We start from the raw sequence: 21,909 nt of genomic DNA on the forward strand, positions 1-21,909 counted from the left end.
AACCACAGTTTGGTGAGCTACATGTTAAGTTAGCACTCAGGTGCTGGAACTGTCCTAGGATGGGCTAGGTATCAGAGGCTACTCCTGAGCTACGGGTGGTAGTGGATGTGGAGAGAAGGGTGCTGTAGCTCACTCAGTGCAGGTACGGACAGGAAAAGAAATGGTTACGAGTACTAAGATGCATTTCTGGAGCAGGCTGCCTGAGAACCCAGGGTCACCCAGCAGCCTAGTTAAGAGAGGGAATGGGGGTGAGGGGCGTCCTGACCTTTGAGGAAAGGCTGGCAGGGAAGGGTGAGAGAGAGAGAAAGAACGGGATAAGGAGGGGTGGTTACAGGCGGGGCTTTGCAAGTTTTCAACGTCAGAATCTTCCCATGGGACTGGAAGTTTCCCCAAGGAAGCAAATCCTCCTGGGCAAGGTAAAGGGCTTCTTTGAAGGTGGGGGCTGGTCTTGGTTGAGTTAAAAGGCAGAATCACTTTACCTGGTTAATTCCCAGCCCCGCCAGTCTGTTTCTTCAGACAGAAAACAATTTGCATCTGCTCGAACTCTAGCCCGGTCTCTTGTCGGCTTTTGGCGACCCTGCCTGTCCATTCAGTCCCTCGTCTCAGAAACACCACTGGGTCATCCAGCAGTGGAAGCCAAGTGGAGAATACTCAGTCCTTGGCTCTGGAAGCTCACAGCTTCACAGGACACACAGAAGAACAAATGGTAATAATTACCTGATAGGGCATGAAGTCTGGACTTCATTTTAGATAATGGTCAGAGTTACCGGGTGACTAGAAAAGACAGAATGACCAGTCCTGTGTGGCGAAGAAAGGTCTTGAGAAAGAATTTGAAGAGCTGAATCTTGAAGGATTGGGGTTTTACTAGATCTAAGCATAATATCACTACTGCCATTATCACGAATGACAATAGTCACCATTTATTAAAGCTTGAGTCCATGTCACTACAGAGCCCTTAACTATCCACTAAGCACCTTTGTTTGTGATAGAATAGAAAATCCGAAGAAACACCCTGTGCGTCAGGTATTACTGTTCCCATTTTTCAGAAATAGGAAAACAGTTGCTTGTACGATGTATTAGATCACACGCTGGGGCGAGGATGGGCCTGGCGTTTGAATCCCGGTTTGGCTGATCTCTTCCACAGTCTCTCCCACACTGACTCAGGATTAGCACGGAAAGCATATGAAATAATCCACAGTTCAAACGCTCTCCACTCAAGGACACATTGAAATGAGGAGAGTTGCCATGTGCTTGGCAATGACTGCAATAACTACATGGGCAGACTCTTGACTGAACTGATTCAGCATTGATCTGACTCAATATTTTCTGGCAATGGCTTGTCTCCTTCGGACAAGGGTACTTGCAGTGATCTTCATGGGCACAGTATTCACCCAGGTGTATATGGAGGGGATACTGGAAGAGAAATGGACACAGGTTGTCCTCAGAAGTTTATGATGCCTCGAGGAGACTTAGTTAACACCAAGAGCATAAGTTGAGAAAAGAGCACGATTAAGGCCCAGTCATACAGTGGACAGAGAGAGAGGCAGATCTTCCATTTGCAGAGAAGGAAGGTCGCAGCAGCCTTTGGGGACTGGATAGGAAGTGGATGGCGAGAGGAGAGGGAGCACTGGGTCTTCCAGAACAGAGGCTAAAAAATTTGTTTTTATGGCCCCAGCAAGCCATTGTAGACTTCTGCACAGAAAAGAAACACTAAAAACAAGTCTGTGTGCTGTTTTGGCTTCCTGGGAGCCCCTCTCTGGGATAACAGTTGAGTTCAGTAGCTAATGAAGTGTCCTCAGAGAACAGAATGGGAGCATGTCACCCCATCGGGCTGGCTTCTTGTTCACAGGTGACAGTGATAAGGGTGGTGATGGAACAGAATGCAGACTGGTGAGGTTCCAAGGTCACAGAACACACTTGTGGCAGCCAGCGCTGCCCCTGGCTGGCCTCCTTAGCTTGCTTGCCCCAGCAGGGGTGGGAGGAGGCTAAAGCTCTGAGAGATTCCTGCCTTGGGGGGATGCTGGAGGGTGCTTAAAGGCAAACCATGCTGCATCACTGCACTTGTAGAGGAAAAAGTCCTCGAGTGGGCTCCGGAGTGAGAATATACCCTTTCCAGCTCTTAGGTCAACCAGGGCAGGATCCTTGGTGCTTTTTGCTCCTGGGATAAATCCAGGGTGGATTAATTTCCCCAAAGTGGAAGGAAAACTCTTTGGTTCAGGCTTCTGGTCAGAAATTCTGGAGTCTTTTCTACTCATCTGCAGAAGGTCCTAGGGTGAGTTGGCAGAAGAGGTGAAGGCATTCCCTGCAGAAGCCTGCCCATCCCTGTGAGAAGGTGCCCAGGTAAAATGTACCTGTACAGGCAGGAGGGGACTCACTGAGAACCAAAGAGGTGGAGTGCAGACACTCCATTTCGGTGGGAAGCTGTGGGGACCTTAAGGAACTTTATTTCCAGTCTGACCATCCTGCTTTTTTCCTTGTTCCCAAAACGTCTGGACTGTCACATCAAGTCACACACAGCCCAATTTCTGGGTGTCGTTTCTCTGCCTCTGTGTCCTGGCCTTGCTTGTTGGAGGGGCTCACTCAGCTCAGGATCAGGAAATATCTCTGCAGGCTTCCTGTTAGCCATCAGAGGAGAGAACCTTGCAAGTGATGAGCACAATGTGCCAGGTCTCTGCCGGTGGTATAAAAAGGTGCATCAGGTGCCCTCTTCCAGGGCCAGGCAGAGTGGCTCCCAGAGGAGGGCTGCTCAGGAAGGATCCCCACCACCCATCGGCACCTCCCTTCTCGCTGTCAACCCCAGACTGTCTTTCATTCTCCTCCAGCTTTCTGACATTCGAGTCGCCCTCCTTCTGCTCAGAAGAATTGCTGGCAGCGACAGAAAGGAGATTACAGACAATATTTCTGCCTTGAAGCTTTCTTCAGGCAATAGGGAAACAAGTAGAAGTAGCTGGTTGTCAGTTCTGGGAAAGGAGAAACCCAGGGAGATTGTAGCCCTGAAGCAGCACCCTGCAGGGGGCATGCAGATGTCACCTCTGATTGTCCTTCTTCTTGCTGATGTGCATTTTATTAATCCCTGGGTGGGAAGTCAGTTGACCTCTCTTCCCTGACACTGGTGGGACTCCTCTCCAAGAGTTACAGCTCCTCCATGGTGTCCCAGGGCTGGGAGCAGACAGACGTGTGGCCCAAGAAGCAGAGGTATGCGTGGCTGCAGCAGGATTGGGCGGGACAGCTCTGGCCCTACAGGGCCACAAGGGCTATGACGAGAGAAGCCAAAGGAGACACGTAGCAGGCAGGGCTTCCTTTCTTTCTCACCTGACTCTCCTTGCAGAGAAGGAGTGTGTGTGTGTGTGTGTGTGTGTGTGTGTGTGTGTTTCATATTTGGGTTGTCAGGCCTAGGTACATGCTAGATTTTTAATAGACTAGCACTAATTTAAGCAGTTTGCATCTTCCCAGAGGAGGAAAAGAGAGAACAGCACAAACCTGCCCAGCACAGCTCTCCAGTCTGCCGTGCTGGCCTCAGACCTCTGGGAAGTAACGTTAGCAAAGTTCCAAGGCCTGGCTCACCAACAGATCACATCCACCTCTGCCTGGCCCTTCAGGGACCGCAACATTGGTTTGGCACTTAAGAGTCCTTACGCTCTCTTTGGATTTGTAAGAAACACAAGAATAACAACAGAGGTGGGGAACAACATATCTGGAGTTGGAAGATAATACCACTCGCTGGCCGTGTTCCTCTCTAGACCCGTGCTTGACTTTCCTAAACCTCGGTATCCATGTTCGTAAAATCGGAACAATGGGCCGGCAAGGAAAAAGGCATTTCTCATCTGCCCTCTAGCAGGATGTAAAGGGCATTTCTGCATGTATTTTGTAGAAACTTTTAACAAATATGCCTTTGGATTTGGCAAGTTGATATCTAAAAACTGACCCTACAGAAATGATCAAGTCTGGTGCAAAAGTCAGCTGCAAGAATGGGCATTATTTTTTTTCTAACTACAAAAACTAGAAATAATGTAAATGACATATGATAAAAATCTGGCTGATTAATTATAATACATCCATAAATATGATGCTGCATAACTATTAAAATTAGAGTATATATTTCCCCGACAAGGAAGTTTTGAGATATTGGTGACTATAAAAGGCTGGTTTCTGAACAGTATGTATTTTCAAGAAAGAACCGATTTACTCCCCATGTTGGCTATAGTCATCTTTGTATTATAGGAGTGCATTTAACTTTTTCTATTGTATTTATCTATTTTCTACAATAAGCATGCGTGATTTTGTAAAGCTATTAAAGGTGTTGTATTAAAATGTCTACTCCTAAAGTTTAAGAACTGACTGAGATATTGCACATAAGGATACTTTGCAAACTGAGTGGCTACACGGACATCTTTCTGACCACGAGAAGCTTATTGGAAAGGCATGACACGTATGTAAAATAACCGCAGTGTGAGACAGAGTGTGAGGAGACCTTGCATAGGAGGGCAAACAGCAGGTTACCACAGAAGGGGAAAAGTTACTGTTGGCTGCAAGGCAGCTGCAGATTGCTGGAGCCCAATATCAAAGAATGGCTGGGACAGTGACGGTGAACCTCTTAATGCTTTTCATGATACACAGAGCTGTCCATGGCACGCATGCCTTATATCTGCCAGTGGTCTGGTCGGGTGGAAACACAGAACCAGGGCACTGAGAGTGCAAAAGAAGCTGCCTGTCCTAGAAGGTCAGTCAGCTGTGGTGCATTCGTGTGCTGGGAGGCCAAGGGTGGGGACAAAGCCAGTGACTTTTCTAGGTTGCAACACTGTAAATAGAAAGAAGGAAGGGTGATCTGCACCTTGATAGAGAGGGATGAGAAGAGCACAATGGGGAGAGAGAATTAAGTGGGGCTCAGTGGCGGCAGGAGTTGGACAGTATTTCAGGTGTGCAGCGTGCCTGGCTAGAGTCCTGGGAGTTGTCGGGGTTTATAGACATGGTGGCCTGGAGAAAGAGCAGGGTCCAGGGAGTGAGGGAGGAGTAATTTGGCTCACATGAAACCACCCAACCTCTGGGCTCCTCAGCATGGCTGCCCCAGGGGCCCTGTAACTGTGTCTCAGTACTCACCCTTCTTGGATGGAGTCCGGGCTGAGGAACAGGGAACGGGCGCTCATGGCAATGCAGGAGCTGTCCCCTTACCCCAGGACTGAGCTTCTCTCAGCCAGCTCCAGAACTTCTCACACCTGGGCCTCCTCTTTCCTGCATCTGAGACTTCCCGTCTCTCTCAGCATCCTGGATGCTCTCTCTCTGCCACCCTCATCCCCCCAGGAGTGTGCGCATGGGTGCGCACACTTGGGCACATGTGGGAGGTGTGAAAGCCTTGTTGTGTCTCCATTTCCGCTTCCTCACAGCAGCTCCCAGCCTGGGCCACTGCTTCGCTCCCCTTGTTGTCATGTCACTGGTTAATTACATTCTTTACTGAGGTGCAAATGTGTTTTTACAAGGAGACTAAGCTGGCGTTTACTAGGAAGGAGCCCGTTAATGTTAAGGATGCATTTACCTGTTAATGCTAAGGTGCAGGGCTGGGGTCCTCGGCTGGAGATGCTGCCCAGAGTGCAGCCCCCATCCCATGACCATGACCCTGCTACCCCGGCTCCAGGCACAGCGCCCTAGAGCCAGACTAACAACGCATCCACCAAGAGAGACTGATGGGACTGCTAAGAGGCACCTGGCTAGAGCTCATGGCAGCACTGACACCCGCCTCCAGGTGCAGGCACCCTGCTCATTTCAGATATTGAGAAAATTAATTCACTTCAATCTAAAGTGAAATAAGTAAGTTATCCAGCCAAAGCCACCTGCAGACCTCAGGTTGTCTCACCCCTTCACTGCTTTCAGTTCATCCCCTCTGCCCTGTGGCAGAGTCACCCTTTGCACCCCACCCCACCCAATCCACATCCCTCCAGACTCTCAGTCCAGGCATCCTAGGGACCCCACTCTCATCTGCAGCCTCAAAAGAGCCTCTGCTGCTGCCCCTCCCTTGGAATTCTACTTGAATCCCAGAACTCACAGGCAGAGACCGGGGGAGAGAGCTCAGGTGCACCTGGAATCGGGGAACCAGACAGGTCAAAGAAAGTACTAGCAATGGTGGACAGGTTTGGGCTCCAAAACAGATGGCAGGGAAAGAGGGTGCTCTGTAACCGTGCTGGGGAGAGTCAAATGGCAAATATGGGAGGAAAGTGTGGAGAGGAAAAAGAATCTGTCCCTTCTAGGACAGAACATACTGGGGAGAGGAGGCGTGAACAGAGCCGGGAGCCCCCTGTGCTCTGATGTCCTGCTGGGTGCTGCTCTGCCCTCCCCTAGGTGCTCGGGCTGTACAGACCCGGAAGTCATTCTAGCCCAGCTGGGATTTAAAAGTGGAGAGTGAGGCTCCTCAAGACCACCCCAGAGGTGGGGCTCACCCTTTGAACATAGCTCCTCTTCCAGGCAAGTTTTCCTCTCTTCTGAAAGCTTCTAGCGCCAGCCAATCTTGGAACTGGTACTTAGCACCAGCAACCTTAGGCAGCAAAACTCTGCTGTTTTTTTGACGTCACCTGCTTAGCTCCTCCAGGACTAAGGCCAGGCCTTGTCCCTATGTGTTCCTTGAGTGATGAGTTCCTGGTGGAGAGGGACAGGCACTTGCTCATATCCATGGTGATCGTCGAGTTTATAGAACTCTCTGGCGAGCATGCAACCACCTGGGAATTACGTGGGTGTGCAGGTAATGAATGCAGTTCCTGGGCCTCACAGCCACATTCTGATTCTGTCAGCGGGGGGTGAAGACCAGTGAATCTGTACCCCAGGGCTTATGATGAAGGCTGAGGAAAGTGCATCCCAGGTGTCTCTGATAAACATGGAGAAACAGTTCTCTAGGATACGTTAAGTATTTGAATAGAGAATCTCGTTTAATCCTCTTATCAGACAGGGATGTAGGGTTTTTGTTTTTTAAATCTTCTAAAGTAACTTCATGATCTCACAAACTTAAGTATCAGCAAGAGGCAGGATGTAGAGAGCCAATTATCCAGAACAACCTCTTTTTGCTTCCTAGTATGCCATATATGAGGGCTGCATCTGTCGTGGTGAGATCAGGCCCCGACTCCAAAGACCTCTGGCCAGGATTTTGTAAGTTTCCCTGACGTCCGAGGGCTACTATGACCTTACAGTTTATGAGCCTCCCTTCTGGGGACAGTGTGACCATGTTCCACACAAACGCTGGTTCTCTGCAGAGCGGGAGAGGAAGAAAGCAAGAGTGGGCCTCAGCCCTAGGGTCGGGGAACTGGCAGCAGGGACGGTCCTCTTCCTGTCTGTGCCGTAGGTGTAGTAAGGGGGTGACCAGCGTGCTCAAGCATGCTGTGGTTCCTTGAGGGAAGGCTGTCTTCAACAGTCAAGACTCCAGTTGCACTCTCTGGACAGCCCCAGATGGGGAAGAGTTGACACTTTCTAACATTTGGCCCCGTGTGGACAGTGATATGGCACAGAGCACACTGCACAGTGAGGACTTAGGAGGACAGGTGACTAAAAATCAGAGGACAGACAAGGGTTATATGTCTAGTGAGCCAGTTATAAGTGTACAGCACCCCTGTCCAGTGGCTCACTCTGGGACCGATATGGCATGGAAGTTCTTCCTTGGAACTACTCAATTGGTAGAGCTCCACTGTCTCCTGGCTGAGGCCATGGTTGCTGATCCAAACAGGCCATCTCGTGCCTGGGAGAAAGGATGTGCCCACTGCCACCACCTACATGGTGGAACATGGGGAAACAGGTCAGCAGGCTGCTGACCTCTGGATGGACTTTGTCTTTCTGGAGAAGGGAAGGCTTCTATGGATTGGACAGAAGCAGACTCACACATCACCCTTGACCTTCATTCTCATCATCCCCCCAGAATGCATGCTTGCATGCACGTGTGCGTACATACCCACACACACACTACACTGTCTTTCCAAATGAGTGACATTAGGGTCTGTCCTGGGGACGACATACAGTTGAACTATTGCTAGGATGGGTGCAATTGGCAAGGACAATTTTTGCAGCTAATGCTGGAAGTGTGGCAATCAGAGAAGCCGCCAGCTGTCTCACTTAAATTCTTAGCTCTTTTTTTAAAATCGTTTTGCTTACATAATCCACCCTCTTTTTATTTTCTAATTCTCTCCTTGCAAAGCTGGCACCAGAGGGGAAGGGCTGGGGTGGAGGGGGTAGCAATTACACATTAGTTTGGGGAGCATTTACATTTTGCAATTACAATTTAAAAATAAGTCTCGTTAATGATCTCCACGTGTAATGACAAACCTTAACTGACACACACACCCTCTCCCGGGCCTGCCTGCTACCTTGCCCAGAAGCCAGAGGCTCAGTGGAGGCAGAAGTTCCCAACGAGGGACCAGAGGAGGTGGGGATGCCCAGATCTGAGGGGCAGCCAGGGGAATTTCATGTGCTTTTGAGGATGGAGATGGGGCTGAGGACGTGGAAACCAAGCCTTCTGGTCTCCAGTCCCCACCTCCTCCCTGAGCTCAGGTGGGACCCTGGCCCGTCCTGCTGAGCTCTGCTATGGTCAATCTCTCTTCTCAGAAAGCACCATCATACTCAGGGCTGTAGCAAAGGGACCCGAACTGCTGATGACCACCCAGGTCCTGTGGAGCAGAGGTGGACCCCAGTTCCTGAGAGCCAGTCAAGGCACCTGGACGCCCATCGCTTGGGTAACAAGGATGATTATTTACTCCAAGTTCAGGAAATGAAGAGCGATTATTGATTCACCATATGGGAAAGACACTTCTCTTTTTATGATTGAGTTAGTGCGTGTCTATCGGAGGCTTCTGGTTCCTGTGTCAGCTTAAGCTTTGAATCTGGACCACCTAAGCTCAGATGGTAGTTCTCCTGTTTACTAGCAGACTTGGGCAGGTTGCAGCAGTTTCCCATCATCATGTTTGTGTAATTGGGGTAATCAGGGCACCCTCCTAGGGCTTCCTACAATATCTAGTGCATGGAAATGCTCAGAAAGGATGGCTCCTGCCCCAGACCCTCCCCAGTACCCCCAAAGTGCTTTCTCCTCCTCATGTTAGAAGTTTTTCCTCCCTAGATACCAGAGACACTCAGGAAGGGTGTCACAAGCTCGCTTCTCTCTTTTCTGGGTGCTCCTTCAGTGGGGTGGTATTTTCTCTCTATCCACCAGCCAGAACCCAATGCACATTTCTTATCAGGGGATGACGGTGCTGCGAACAGGAGCCCTGGAGGAGCCTTTCATTCTGAGAGCAGGAGCCTGTGCTCCTCACCCCCTACTCAGTTCCCCTCCAGCAAGTGCTGGTGTAGAAGCTGCCTGCTCCTCAGAGGCAGGATGTGTACTTTCATTCCCAGGTTATTTGACACGGTGCAATGTTATGTGTGAGGGTGGTGTGGCTCGGTGTACAGCACTGGCCTAGCATCACAAGTCTCTGGGTTAGCAAAGAAAATAAAGAAGGAGAGACAGAGAGAGAGAGAGACAGAGACAGAGAGAGAGCCAGAGAGATTAAATATTGTCCTAAAAAGTTACGTATTGAAAAAATTGACACATAATAATAGCACATGGTTATGAGGTAGAAATCCATGCATGTACACAATGTGTAATGATTAAATGAGGGTAATTAGCACTTGTTTCTCCTTATTGTGTGTAAAGGTCATTCTTTTGTGTAAAAGTCACTTTTTAAACATAGATTGTATGAAGGACTGCTTTCCCCATCAGAATAACTAGACCTATCCCCGTTATTTCCAATGGCTGCATGTTTCTTTATTTATGTGGGTGTCTAAGTTTTTGTAAAATTAGAATTAAAGCGTGTGTAAAAGGCAAATAGTGTAAAAGATACAAAACAAGAGGCCCCCTTCTCTCTTCCACCGCTTAACCACAGTGAACATCTTCTAATTTTAGTTATTTGGTGACCGATACTTATTGTGCTAAATAATACACTACATTTCCTCTTTCCTAATTTATCCTCCTGCAGTGCCCTGCTACGAAACTTCAAAGAATCACCACACATTCTCTCCCTTCTGGTTTACAAAAGTTTGACAATTTTTTTTTATTCAACTGTATCTAACAGTCTCTTTTAGTACATATTAATATATATTATGTATGCTATATAGTATAATCTTATGTAGCATATGCTATGCATTATTATAAATATAAATCTTTTAAACCATAATGTAAAATATATACTAAATAATATACAGTATACATAACACTGAATTATGTATACTATTAGGTACTATAGGATTCACTATTTAATACATTTATATAGTATATCCTATATTATACTAATAATATATAGTATTATACTATTATAAATTCAGTGCTATATATTAGTATATACATTAAAATTTCAAGTTCAAAACCTTTTTCTCTCTACTTTTAATGACAGTTCTACCATATTATTTCTAATCTTACAGTGAAAGCTATATAAACATATGATGCCATCTGCTATTATAATCTATATTATTTAAACTACATATAATTATATGTAATATATTTAAAGAATACATGTAAAATATATAGTATACAATATATACTATATATTATTCTATGTCTTATTTTTAATCCACTATTTTTAAATTGTTGAGATTTATTATAAGAATTATATTCTCTTGAATAACTGTAGTTCACATCCACATTTTGAAATACAGGTAATACTATATGAAAACATGTTAAAAGCATTTAACCCAGTATGGGTATGGAACTCTTATTCAAACACATAACCACACAGTGTGATTTGTCTGCGAACAAGGAAATGAATCCCATATTCTAATCCTGGCTGCCTCGGTAGGCTCTCCTGACCACCACGGTGCAGCAGGCTGCTCTCTGTACCGACCTCCACCTTTGTTCTTTGCAGTGCTGGGACTGAACCCGGGACCTCCTGCGTCCCAGCTCTACCTCTCAGTTATGCTCCCGGCCATCTCTGGGAGGGCTTGACTCTTGATGATCTTGTTCTTCCTCTGCTCTTCTCTTCCCCTCTCCTTCGTCCTCCTCTTCTTGTTCTCCTCCTCTTTTCCATTTACTCCCTCTTCTTTCCCGTCTCCCCCCTTCTCCTTTTTCTTCTTCTCTTTTTACAGTACTGGGGATTAGACCCTAGGCTCTATACCTATTAGGCAAGTGTTCTACCACTGAGCTGCATTCCCTAGCCCTTTTAAAATTTATTTTTGAGATAATTTTGCGAAATTGCTTGAACTCGTGACCCTCCTGCCTCAGTCCCCCAAGCCAGTGGATCACAGGTGTGTGCCACCCCAGCTGGACCCGCGGACTTCTGATTTCAGTTCTTGCAGTAAGGGTCATGGGAACTGTCGGCTTCCTTTCATCTTCTCTTTAAGATTCTGCAGTTTCACCACTGTGTCCTGAAGCTGGAGGTCTGTTTTGTTGGACTCTTTCTTTTCAATTCTTCAGCCCTTGGGGCCCTCTGAAGCCCAGCTTCGGCTGTGGGAAGTTTTCCTTCTGTCGCGTCCCTGTTCATTACCTCTTTCTTGCCTGCTGTCGCTTCCACCACCCAGAGCAGTGTGGCAAGTGGCAGCTTATTGTTGGGCTTGCTGCTTGGAGTCTGGGATCTAGCGAGGACCATGGCCAACTCACGGCACCAACTTGGGCAAGCTTCCTCCTTCGTCCAGCGGAGAAGTCAGCCCCAGTCCTGCGCAGGACCTTTCTCACGTCCTCTGATGGTCAGCTCCAGAGCCTTGAGTCCCCACTCCCCCTGGCTCAGGAAGCAGCGGTCAGTTTCTGAGCAGAGAGCACACTGAGGTGGAGATCAGGGCGGCAACAGCAGCAGCCTCCCACCGTGGCCTGGCCCTGTGTCTTCCATCTCTCCTGCATCCCGTGTACCCTTCTGGGGACTTCTCTCCTTGACATTCCGGGTCATTCTGAAGTGGTCTCCTCACTTCTTCCTCCCCCTCTGCCCACTGCTGTTCCCCTCACTGCTCAGCTCACCACACACCCTGCTTCTGTTAGGAACAATCCTGACCATGCAAGCAGCCCCTTAAGGGAGATCCTTATCTCCCACTCTGAACTCCAGGACAAAGAGATGGCAGACTGCTCTTCCTCCTGCCCCAAAGCAGAGGCAGCCACACCCTCAAAAGAGAAGAAAGCACAGAGGGCCTGCAGGTGGCAAGGATCTGCCCCAGCCTTGGCAAACTTGGGCTCTGGGGGAGTCATTTTGGATGAGGATCTCCTTGTGGTGACATGTGCCACTAAACCCCCCTGCCTACCTGGAGCAACCTGCTCTAGACAGAACCTTCAAGCCTAGGAGTTAAGATTCTGGGTTCCTTTTCCCTGGGCAGCCTGACCCTGGAAGATCCAAAGTAACAAGTCCTCGAGTCCCAGGAGAGGGGTAGCTGTTCTAAATCGGAGCATCTTAATTGGTCCCTGAGGGCCACTGTGCAAAAGTCTTCTCCCCATCTTTTACTCTCTGATCCTTGCCCTGGGGTGACAAGTCAGGTCCATCTTATAGGAGAAAAAAGAAGGGGACATAGAGGCACAGCCTTGAACTCCAAATCCACAAAGACTGCTGAAGTTAAGGCACTTTCTTTTCCAGCTATGACAGGAAATGAATTGTCATTGCAAAAGTCCCAGGGTTACGGTTCCTTGGGAGTCACAGTTTTCAGTCGAGTTGTTAGTCCTCAAATATTCTGTTGCTAATAGGAAACACTTCTCCTTTGTGCCTGAGTGTAACTGGAAGGTGCAGTGTAGACTAAAGCTTTCCTTAGCAGAAGCCAGAGAACTGTAGACCCCTTCCCAAGGCTGGGGGTTGAAGGAGCGGGAGCTGGCAGGAAGTAGCCAGGAGCGGGTAGGAGGTGGGACACAGCCTGCGTGCCCTGTCCTTTGGTCTGATTGCTGCCTAACTGCTGCCTGCTTTGGAAGCTCTGAGCAATAACTCTTTGGTGACCTGCTAAGATGTCATCATTGGCTGCCCAAAGCCTCTGAAAGGAAGATGTCCAGGAAAAAGTCTCTACAAAAAGACAAAAGCTAGAAGTTAGGAAGATATGTCTGGAAGGGGACCCTGGCACAGGCTGGAGTGCCCTGCCTTGTACAAATGACTGTTGTCAACTGGGCAGGCTTTCCAAAGAGACAGCCAGGTGTCTCTTCTCTTGTGAGTCACAGAGGACTTTGTTCTAGAGCAGAAACTTTGTTTCTGCAGCTATGGTGCTCGCTGGAGAGCCATGGATGAGGTGGGAGATAAAGCCACATGGAGACAGCTCAGAGGGCAGGCTGACCACCTGTCCCATCCCACCCACCCCAGCTGTGCCCCCTGCAGGGCAGGGTCCAGGCACTAGTGAATCAGAGACCCAGCCCTGCACAGGTCAGGGTCAGGGCCACTGTGGCAGTGCGTCTGGTCCTACACAGCAAAGACACGGGATTGGCTTGGGCTCCCAATTACATGTCGCCTCAGACGCAGTCTCCAACAGACAGCGCCACCATTCCATGTCCGGTTTTTAAATTCGCTCTTTCCCTTCCTAACTGAACACACAGTCCAGTGAGTCTGCGGGAGACTCAGGATTCGCCTGGATCAGGGCGTGCCACGCTTCCATGTTTGTCTTCCTACTTCTTATTGCTGGTATTAGCACTGTCCCTTCTCTCTGTCCCATTCACTCATTTTTTTAAAATGAATTAATAACAAAGTGCAATTAAATTCTTTAAACAAATTCAGAACAACACTTCTGCACCAGGACCAACACAAGGAACCGTAGCGTTGAAGCAGCCCCCTGGGAAAAGGTGCAGGGTCTACACTTCAGCTGTGTACAGCAGCCCTCAGGTGACACCAAGAAGCTGTAGTGATGATGTCCATGTAGAACAATTCTTGGAAATTCAGGCCATGTGAAAATCAAAGGACAGCCTAGTGAGGGGCCCGGCCAAATCGGCAGCTTGTCATCATCAGCTGTGACTTTTCTACTGTCTAAAGCCTCGTCCCTCCTCTGGTGTTTCCTGCCTTTGCCCTTAAACGTTCAGACTCTGGCATTAAGCTGTAACATTTGGCAATGCTCTCAACTGCTCTGAACCTCAGTGTTCCCGTCTAAGAATGGGAGCAACCACAATGCCAACTCCACGTGGTCGATGAGCAAAGTACACGAGGCCATGGAGCATGGAGCATGCGTGTCACAGTGCTCGGTGTGTGGGGAGGGCCTCCGAAGTGGAGCTGGTTTTCATCCTGCCTTACTGTCTGGATACCATCAAAATTCACCCCAGGGAGAGGGACTAACAAACTCGTTCCCACTGGGGCCTAAATCGCTGTTAGGATTGAAAGGGTTATCCCTCTCGGCCTTGTTTATTTGGTCTACATCCTAATAGTAAGCCAAGGAAATTGAATTGCAACTGTGCGGTATGTACTTTCAGGCTCCATCCCTGTGAAGTCATATTGCACATGCTCACGCCCCCATCAAGGGAGAAGCCAGACAGAGCCACAATCTCGAGTCCTGGCGAGCTTAGGGGGTCACTGGGCAAGACGGGACATGAGACCAGCAGGAGACTCTCTATAACAGAGAAGCAGGCGTAATGACCAATCCTGCCACTGTCTCTGCTATAAGCATGGGTGGAAAGGAAGGTGCAGGGAGGCTTCATGGGAGAATAGGGTTTGGAGCACAGTTTTGGAGAGGGAAAACCAGTGTGAGTGTGGTCCTGGACTGTGCCACGCTGAACTGGTGGGCAAGAAAAACAGCGAAGGCCTGGAGGACAGAGTGGTGTGTCTGTCCAGCTGGGTCCCAGGATGGACTCACTGCCCCGTATCACTTCCTCTCAAGTCATGGCTATCACCTACCTTCCCTGGCAGGGGACTTTCTTCAGGGCAGGAGCACAGAGCCGCTGCGCCTGCCCTCATTCCGGCAGTAGTGGGGACCGAGGGTGGACGGGGGCACAGCCAGGCAGTCTTCCGATCCGCAGCTGATCACGTGGCTCCACCCCTGCCTCTCTTTTTCTTACAAGCATCACCTGGACCACCTCAAAAACCCCAGGGAAGGTCACCCATTCCCTGGGGACACATAGACTTCTGATGACAGAGCCAACTAACCTAGAGACCATTTTCTCCCACAGCTCTGACTCTTGGTCATTTTGTTTTTTCCTGGAGGTGAGATTTAAAAATTGGGGTGGAGTATTGTCCAGCCAAAGAATATGGTTCCATCCTTCTCAGAGAGGAGAGGGACCTAGCTGATGTTTTAGAAGAATCTGGGATCATCGCAGAAGATGGACCGGCTGGGCTTCCCAGTCGCTTGTCTCTGTGGACCCACCCTGTCCAGTTCCTCTCACCTATACTTCCCCAGCCCCCATGTCTGCTTCCCTACCTCTCCCCTGTTCCCAGGGAGCACCCTGTGCCAGTACAGGGGTGAGGAGAGAGAGGCAGACAGGGCAGCAGGCGGAGCTGCCTGGCTCCTCTCCTGGAGGATCCCCAGCGTCCGAGCTGTTTGTCTGTCTGTCTCTGTTGAGTTGTGAGCCTCAGGGGCCGGGTCTGGGTTGTTTTCTCAGCTCAGCTCCTGAGCAGCGGCTGCTGTCAGCTCTCGACAAATAATAATAAACCTGGGAATCAGGTTTGTCGAGGGGGACTTCAGTCCCTGGGTTCATTTTTAGATTTGTTTCTCTACGTGTATGTGCAGACAAGGGAGCACGTGATGGTGTCTCGGGGGACCAGACTGAGCCTCCTGGGAGGATCCGCCCTGCCTGCCACCCCATGGAAGAGCTCGCGGGCCCCCTTCTGTCCCTGAGTCGTCCGGGTGTTTAGGAGAAATGACAAACAATTGAATAGAAGCCTCAGGTCGTCTCCCTGACCTGTGCCTACCACCTCTCCCACTCGTGCTGTCTGGAAAGCCAGGAAGGGGCACGGGGATGAGGAAGACAGGACAGACCCCCTTTCTGGGTCAGACAGTTGTCGAGTGGTGGACAGGATCTGAAGCAAGAGGCCTGAGAGAGGACAGCGGCTGGAAACCCCCAGCTTCTGGTTTTGGGGCACAATAAGTTGTGGGGCCTCTTGGAAGGGAAAAAGACTGTAAGTCAAACTTAATGGTAAAAGCAGCGCAGTTCTGGGTGAGGGTAAGTTTAAAACACCAACTGTGCCCTTCTGGGACAGAGCAGTGCCCACTGTTCTGCAGACTGAGCCCATCTGAGGTCACCACTGCCACCCAGGCCCCTGGCAGGGGACAGTGCAGACCACCTCCCTGTGAGGAGGATGCAGGCTGATTCCCCTTAGAGCCAACAAGGTATTTTTTTTTTCTGTTTGTTTTATTTTGTTTAAAGGAACCAAAGGGGGGGAAATTGCCGAGTTATAAAGTGCTTAAAGAAGAGGTAAGAATCTTCATCAAAATGCTAAAAGCTGGAGGGGGAGAGTAATGTGAAAACTCTTGCCTGCTATTTATGGGATTGATTCTCAGATCAAGAAGAAGCAAGCAGTTGGATGAAAGGAATTATTGTTAAGCTCCTCGGTAGGAAGATCTAATGGACAATTGCCACTATCGGGGAGAATTAAATTGCTGTTTCAGTTTGTAAAATATCTCAGCAGCTTTTCAAAGCCAACGAAGGTGCGACAGCCAGGTGGGGAGGCGAGTGGGGCTCTTCCACTGTCTGGTCCTGGTACGTAGAAGCAGGAAGCCGAGCCAAGGCTCAGGACCGGGTCCACGCGTTCACAGCAGATCGCAGAAGAGTCGAGCTGCAGGGGAAAGGCAGGAAGGCAGTAGCCCTAGAACTCTGGGCTCCGAGACACCAAGGCACCCATGAGTCAGGGCTCTAGGCCAGTTAGCAACCAGGCAAAACGGCAGGGATCCTCTCTGGCAAACCCGGCCAGGCTGGCGTTCAAGGGAGACTAGTTCTGCTCCTGGAGGAAGGAGGGGCCATGGATGAAGGTGGGTCTGTGATTACAGGTGCCCTGCTCTTAACTGGAAGCAGAGTTCTATCCCCAAAAACTTCGGAGACAGATGTTCCACTGTCTGTGATCACTGAGCCTCCCCTGCATAAACACACACTAAACTGCAGACATCCCTCTCATACACACACCCCAGAACTGGTCTCTGGAGGAATCATGTGCTCATCTCTAGGCTGGTTCATAAACGGGTATGCATAAATGACCTCCCTGCCATCCACATAGGAACGTGATATTCCAGATAAAGAGCAAGCAGTAACACAGCCGTGGGGGCGGAGAAAGGGAAAGAGGGGCGATCCTTGAAAATAGGGCCACAGCGGGTTTTTGAACAAGTTTGTGCTCATCTCCAGGCGGGGTCCTAAATGAGTGTGCATAAGTGACCTGTGTCCTCATCTACATGGGGACATGCTATTCCAGATAAAGAGCAGGCAGTAAAATGGCCTGGAGGGTGGAGGAGGGATGGATGTGGAGGCGCTTGGCCTCAGGGCTGCAGGCCACGCCTCGGGTTGGGGAGCAGGGAGGGTGTATGTTACCCTTCCCAAAGCCTGTTCCCTCCATGCGGCAGTTCAGAGCTGATGAAGGAGAAGAGGGGTTTTCACATCTCCCAAAGGAGTCCTTGCCACAGCTCAGGTTGGCGCCCACTCTGCCCCTTGCTGCTCCCTGGAGACCAGTGTCATCATATACCAGGGCCTGATCTGGCACCACCTTCCAATAGGCATCCCACAAAGCAGAAAGTGACCGTTGGTTTTGAGAGCTGTGGTGGCCAGTGGTCTGGGCTGTCATCTCTCCTTGTTGCTGAAGTCAGGAGAGAATTACGTTCCACTGTTTCAGACAGGAGCCCAGAGGGCACTAGGAAGGTGGTCCTCCTGGATGTGACATCTTGCAGGGGCTTGGGCTCTGGGTGAGGTGCAGTGTGTCCTGGGACCCAGTAATGGTGCAGCTCATTCCTGACCCTTAGCCAGGTAGGCTAAGGACACACACACACTGGCGTCAGACCTGAGTTCAAATCCAGCTCTTTTCCTCTCCCAACTCTTCCCTTGATAACACAGACATAGGTGTGGTCTGCAGCCCTCAGGCCCCACTTGAGCCCTGCTTGACTGCATGAGAGAGAGACTGAGACAGAGACAGAGACAGAGATCCACACACAGAGAAAGAAGGTACAGAGGAACTGGACCCCATGGTCCTTCCTGGGCCATGGTCCTTCTTCCCGCCCTCCCTCACTGGCATAGTGTCTGGCGAGGTGTGCCATGCAACAGATTCCCAGAGTACCTGACTGTCTTCTCACCCTTCCTTAGCCCCCCACCAAGGACCCTTCACTTTCTCCGCCTTGTAAAACATTTCAACCAGAGAAACTGATTTGGGGGTGAAAGCCCTGCTCATATTTGAGTCAGTCTGCCGTGTATTCTCTGTCCACTCTCTTCTCCTCCATCCCCACCCCCTAACTGGCCTCACCCTTGTCCCCCAGTTCTCAGCATTGACTCGAGGCACCCAGCCAAGGGGGGCCCGTGGTGTCCCTGTAAACGCTCAGCTCTCAGCCTGTGAATTCTGGCCTTGCGTGGGCTCTGCAAGAGACCTGTGGTGTGTGTGTGCGTGTGTGTGTGTGTGTGTGTGTGTGTGTGTTCGCAAGGCGCATCCACACGCCTGCATTTCTTTAGATAAATCCACAGAGTCACATGAAATCAGTGACAGGTTGACACCGTTATTTCAAGATTCATCGCACTGAGTTGCCAGCAGAGGAGACCTAGCCAACTCCTTCCCACCAACAACACTTTTTTTCCAGGCATAATTTATAGCACTGGGGTGAATTTGTTTCCAAAAGATGAATATCACACTATCAGCAACAGCTGCCTCTCATTTTTATTTGTTTTTAAATTTGACTCAAAGTCCAATTCTCCATACACATCTGAAGCTGTAAATCCTAAGGCGACTGATTACATGATTTAGTAAACAGGTTATATTATATAATGCAATTAAAGAGGGCCCTGCCACACCACCTACAGGCTGTTTCTGGGAAGGGCACAGGACGAAGTTTGCCAGGAAAGAAAAAGAAAGGGGATTTCACCCTGGCTTAGGTGACTGCCCCAGAAGGGGTTAAAGCCAGCCAGCTTACTAATGCAGCTTTTTGGTCCCTCCTGCTGAGTTCACTGTGTTATTTCAGCCTCATGCAAAGCTGTCAGAACCTTGCTTGGGCAGCTGTGTAAAGGGGATGGCTGGGGAATGGGGTAGAGGGGCTGCCTTGGGTAGTCTGGCTGAACCTGGAGACCCTTCCCCAGTTGCAAAAGAGCCAAGACCAGAGCAAGAGCAGAGAAGAGGTGGCTGGTCTTCAGAAAGAAGCTGTATCTAACAGTTGGCAGCCAATTCAACAGGCATGCGTGGAGTGCTAACTGTGGGCAGACTTTCAGGGTGTGCTGGGGAAATCCTTTCATTCTGCAACGCATGAGAGAGACCTATATGGGCCACAGTGGAGTGGCAGATTCTGCTGGGTGTGGAATCCAGCCTTGGGACCCTAAACGCAGGCTGTAACTTGGGATTCAAAGCTGGGGGTGGGCTGGGGATATAGCTCAGTGGCACAGCACCTGCTTGGCAGGCATGAGGTCGTGAGTTAGATCCCAGAACGAAAGGAAAAAGAAAAAAGAAAGCTGAGAGTGACCTCCTGGTCCTCTTGTCCATCTGAGTTCCCAGATGAGGACTTGAGACCCTGTCCTGTCATGAGGCTTCATAGCCTCTACTTCCAGTGAGGGAGAGGGGTTGTGAAAGCACGCGTGTGTGTGTGTGTGTGTGTGTGTGTGTGTGTGTGTGTGTGTGTGTGTGTTGGGGTAGCAGAAGGACTCTGAGGGGAAGCAAAGAGAAAGAGAGGGAGGAAGAGAGCCCAGAACTACTCTTTTAACCCCTGTCCTCAACTGCAATACTCCTGGGATGCATTGGAATCTTGGGCCTCAAGGATTCCTGCTTTTCCAGGAATTTTTCTTTTTCTTTTTCTTTTTCTTTTTCTGAGAGTGCGTAACATTGCAGAAAACCAGTCCCTACAGATAGGAGACTCACTTTTCTTTTTTTTTTTTCTTTTTTTGGTCTTTTTCCTTTTTATCGGTACCAGGGATCAAACTCACGACTGCCTGCTTACAAGGCAGACGCTTATGCTGCTGAGCTAAATCCCCAGCCCCGAGACTCAGTTTTCTAGGAAAGACACGGACAAGAAATTGGAAGGGGAGAGACTCTAGGTGAAGAGCACAGCACTCAGGACTCAGGGTGGAAGGGTCCCCTCCCCCTGTCCTGTGCCAGCCCAGGCTACAGTTTGGAGCCAGGTGGTGGGGCAGTGGGAAGCTGGGCCCTTCCCACCTTCTGGTATCCCAGTTCCGGATACAGTTTAGTGGCAGCAAGGACCAGGGGCCAGGGACAAATTCTATTGGGCCTCCTGTCCACACAGCCCCCAATTAGACTTTGTTTTTCATCCTTAAGGCCCTGAGCCCCTAACCCCTGCACCCTGGCCCAATTACTGCCCGGCAGCATTAACCCCTTGGTGCTCTAGGCTGTTAATGGAATGTTAATTGGTCTAATGGGTTTCATGTCAACAAGTCCTAATGAGCTCCTTCTAACGAGCTTGGCATTTTTTTTTCCTAAGCCTGTTTGTCAACATGCTGGCGTTCAGGTCCTCACGGAGCAGGCTGGGGGGAGCTGAAGCTGAGGGGACAGAGCGGGATGGGTGTCCCTGAAGTGTACACAGCTGTTTCCGAAAGAGGTCTCCTCTTGTGCCCCTCATCCACTTCGAGTCCCTCAAGGCCTCAGAGTCTAAAATGTCATCTTCAACTTCTCTGAATGACAATATCAGTGACACAAATTATTTCCTCTTGGATATCAGTGTGGAGCTGGGTGTTGCATCAGTTTCTTTTTTCTCCCTCCTAAGCTGTCATATAATAAAGGTTTTCAGCACTTTTAGCCTGCCCTGAATGGGGCACTTGCTCCCGGTAAATGTACCTTATGTGCCCTCCATTTGCAGCCTTGGCTCTGCTCCCTGAATGCCATGGTATCTGGTGACAGAAGCCCAGGGCCCCTGGCCACAGCTACGGCCTCCTGGGGTCCCTAACAAAAGCGCAGGCAATCAGCCTTCCGTTCCTGCTCCCAAAGAAAGTGCACCAAGACCAGGTCTTCCCCAAGGGCCGGGACCCCCCTATTGCCTAGGGCCTTCTGCCCAGGCCCTAGAGCCTCAGCCAAGCCCCTGGCAGGATCATCAAACCCCTGGAGTCCTTTCCAGCATGGTTGCATGCGCCCCCCAGGGAGGACTGAGCAGGACAGGGTTCGTGTGCGGGCGGAGGGTGAATGAACACAGCCAGCTTCCAGCGTGGGTGCAGCTGATCTCCCCAGTGTCAAGTTGCCAGAGGCTTCCATGCCCCGCTGAGCAGATAAAGAAACCTAAGCCCCTGCTGAAAAGGCCTCCTGTTCTCCCGCAGGAGAAGACCTTGGAGGGCATTGGGGCAGTGGCCTTGTGGCCTGTGGTGACGGGGGGGGGGGGGGGGGGCAGGGGCCATCTGGAGCTTCAGAAAAGTCCTCTTGCTCCTCTGCCCAGGCAGAGCTGGTTCTGACCCCGTCATAGCTCAGCAGGCTGCAGACTAACAAGGGTCTCCGCCTGGCGGATGGCTGTCTCTGGGTGCAGACCACTCAAGGGTCCCTGCCGCCCCCAGACAGGGCAGCCATGATGCTTAAGGGCAGGGTCTCCAAACTGACCCTGCCTCCCATTCATTTCCCAGTGAACAAAAGAATGGATTACAGACTCTCTGTTTAGTCCACATCCTCTTCATTGCATTTCTTTGCTTTGCCTTCAGTACGGATTTCTCATTTACAGAATGAAATTACCAAAAGCCCCAAGCTCAGGGTTTTAGGGAACCAGTGGCCCCAAAAAGAGGGGTGAAAAACCTTCCTAAATGCGGCTCCAGGCCTAACTCTGCCCCGAGGCTCCCTCTTCTGGAAGCTTTTAGAACTGCAGCCTTTCAGGTTTCCTACCCAATGAGCGTCTAGGATTGGTGCTCTGGGGAAGGGACCTAGAATCATGATCCTGTCTCCATCCAACAAA

The 21,909-nt window shown here is 50.0% G+C and overlaps 1 protein-coding gene across 2 annotated transcripts in view; it reads left to right on the forward strand.

Moving 5' to 3' along the window:
- The window catches only part of Pknox2 (PBX/knotted 1 homeobox 2), a 242,733-nt gene that overhangs the window by 144,219 nt on the left and 76,605 nt on the right, over positions 1-21,909 (forward strand). The gene's annotated exons all lie outside the window — the stretch shown is intronic.

This window comes from Cavia porcellus, unplaced genomic scaffold (genome assembly GCF_034190915.1).
Source record: "Cavia porcellus strain 051 isolate PalLab524CR breed Dunkin Hartley unplaced genomic scaffold, mCavPor4.1 scaffold_9, whole genome shotgun sequence".
Taxonomy (NCBI): Eukaryota; Metazoa; Chordata; class Mammalia; order Rodentia; family Caviidae; genus Cavia; species Cavia porcellus.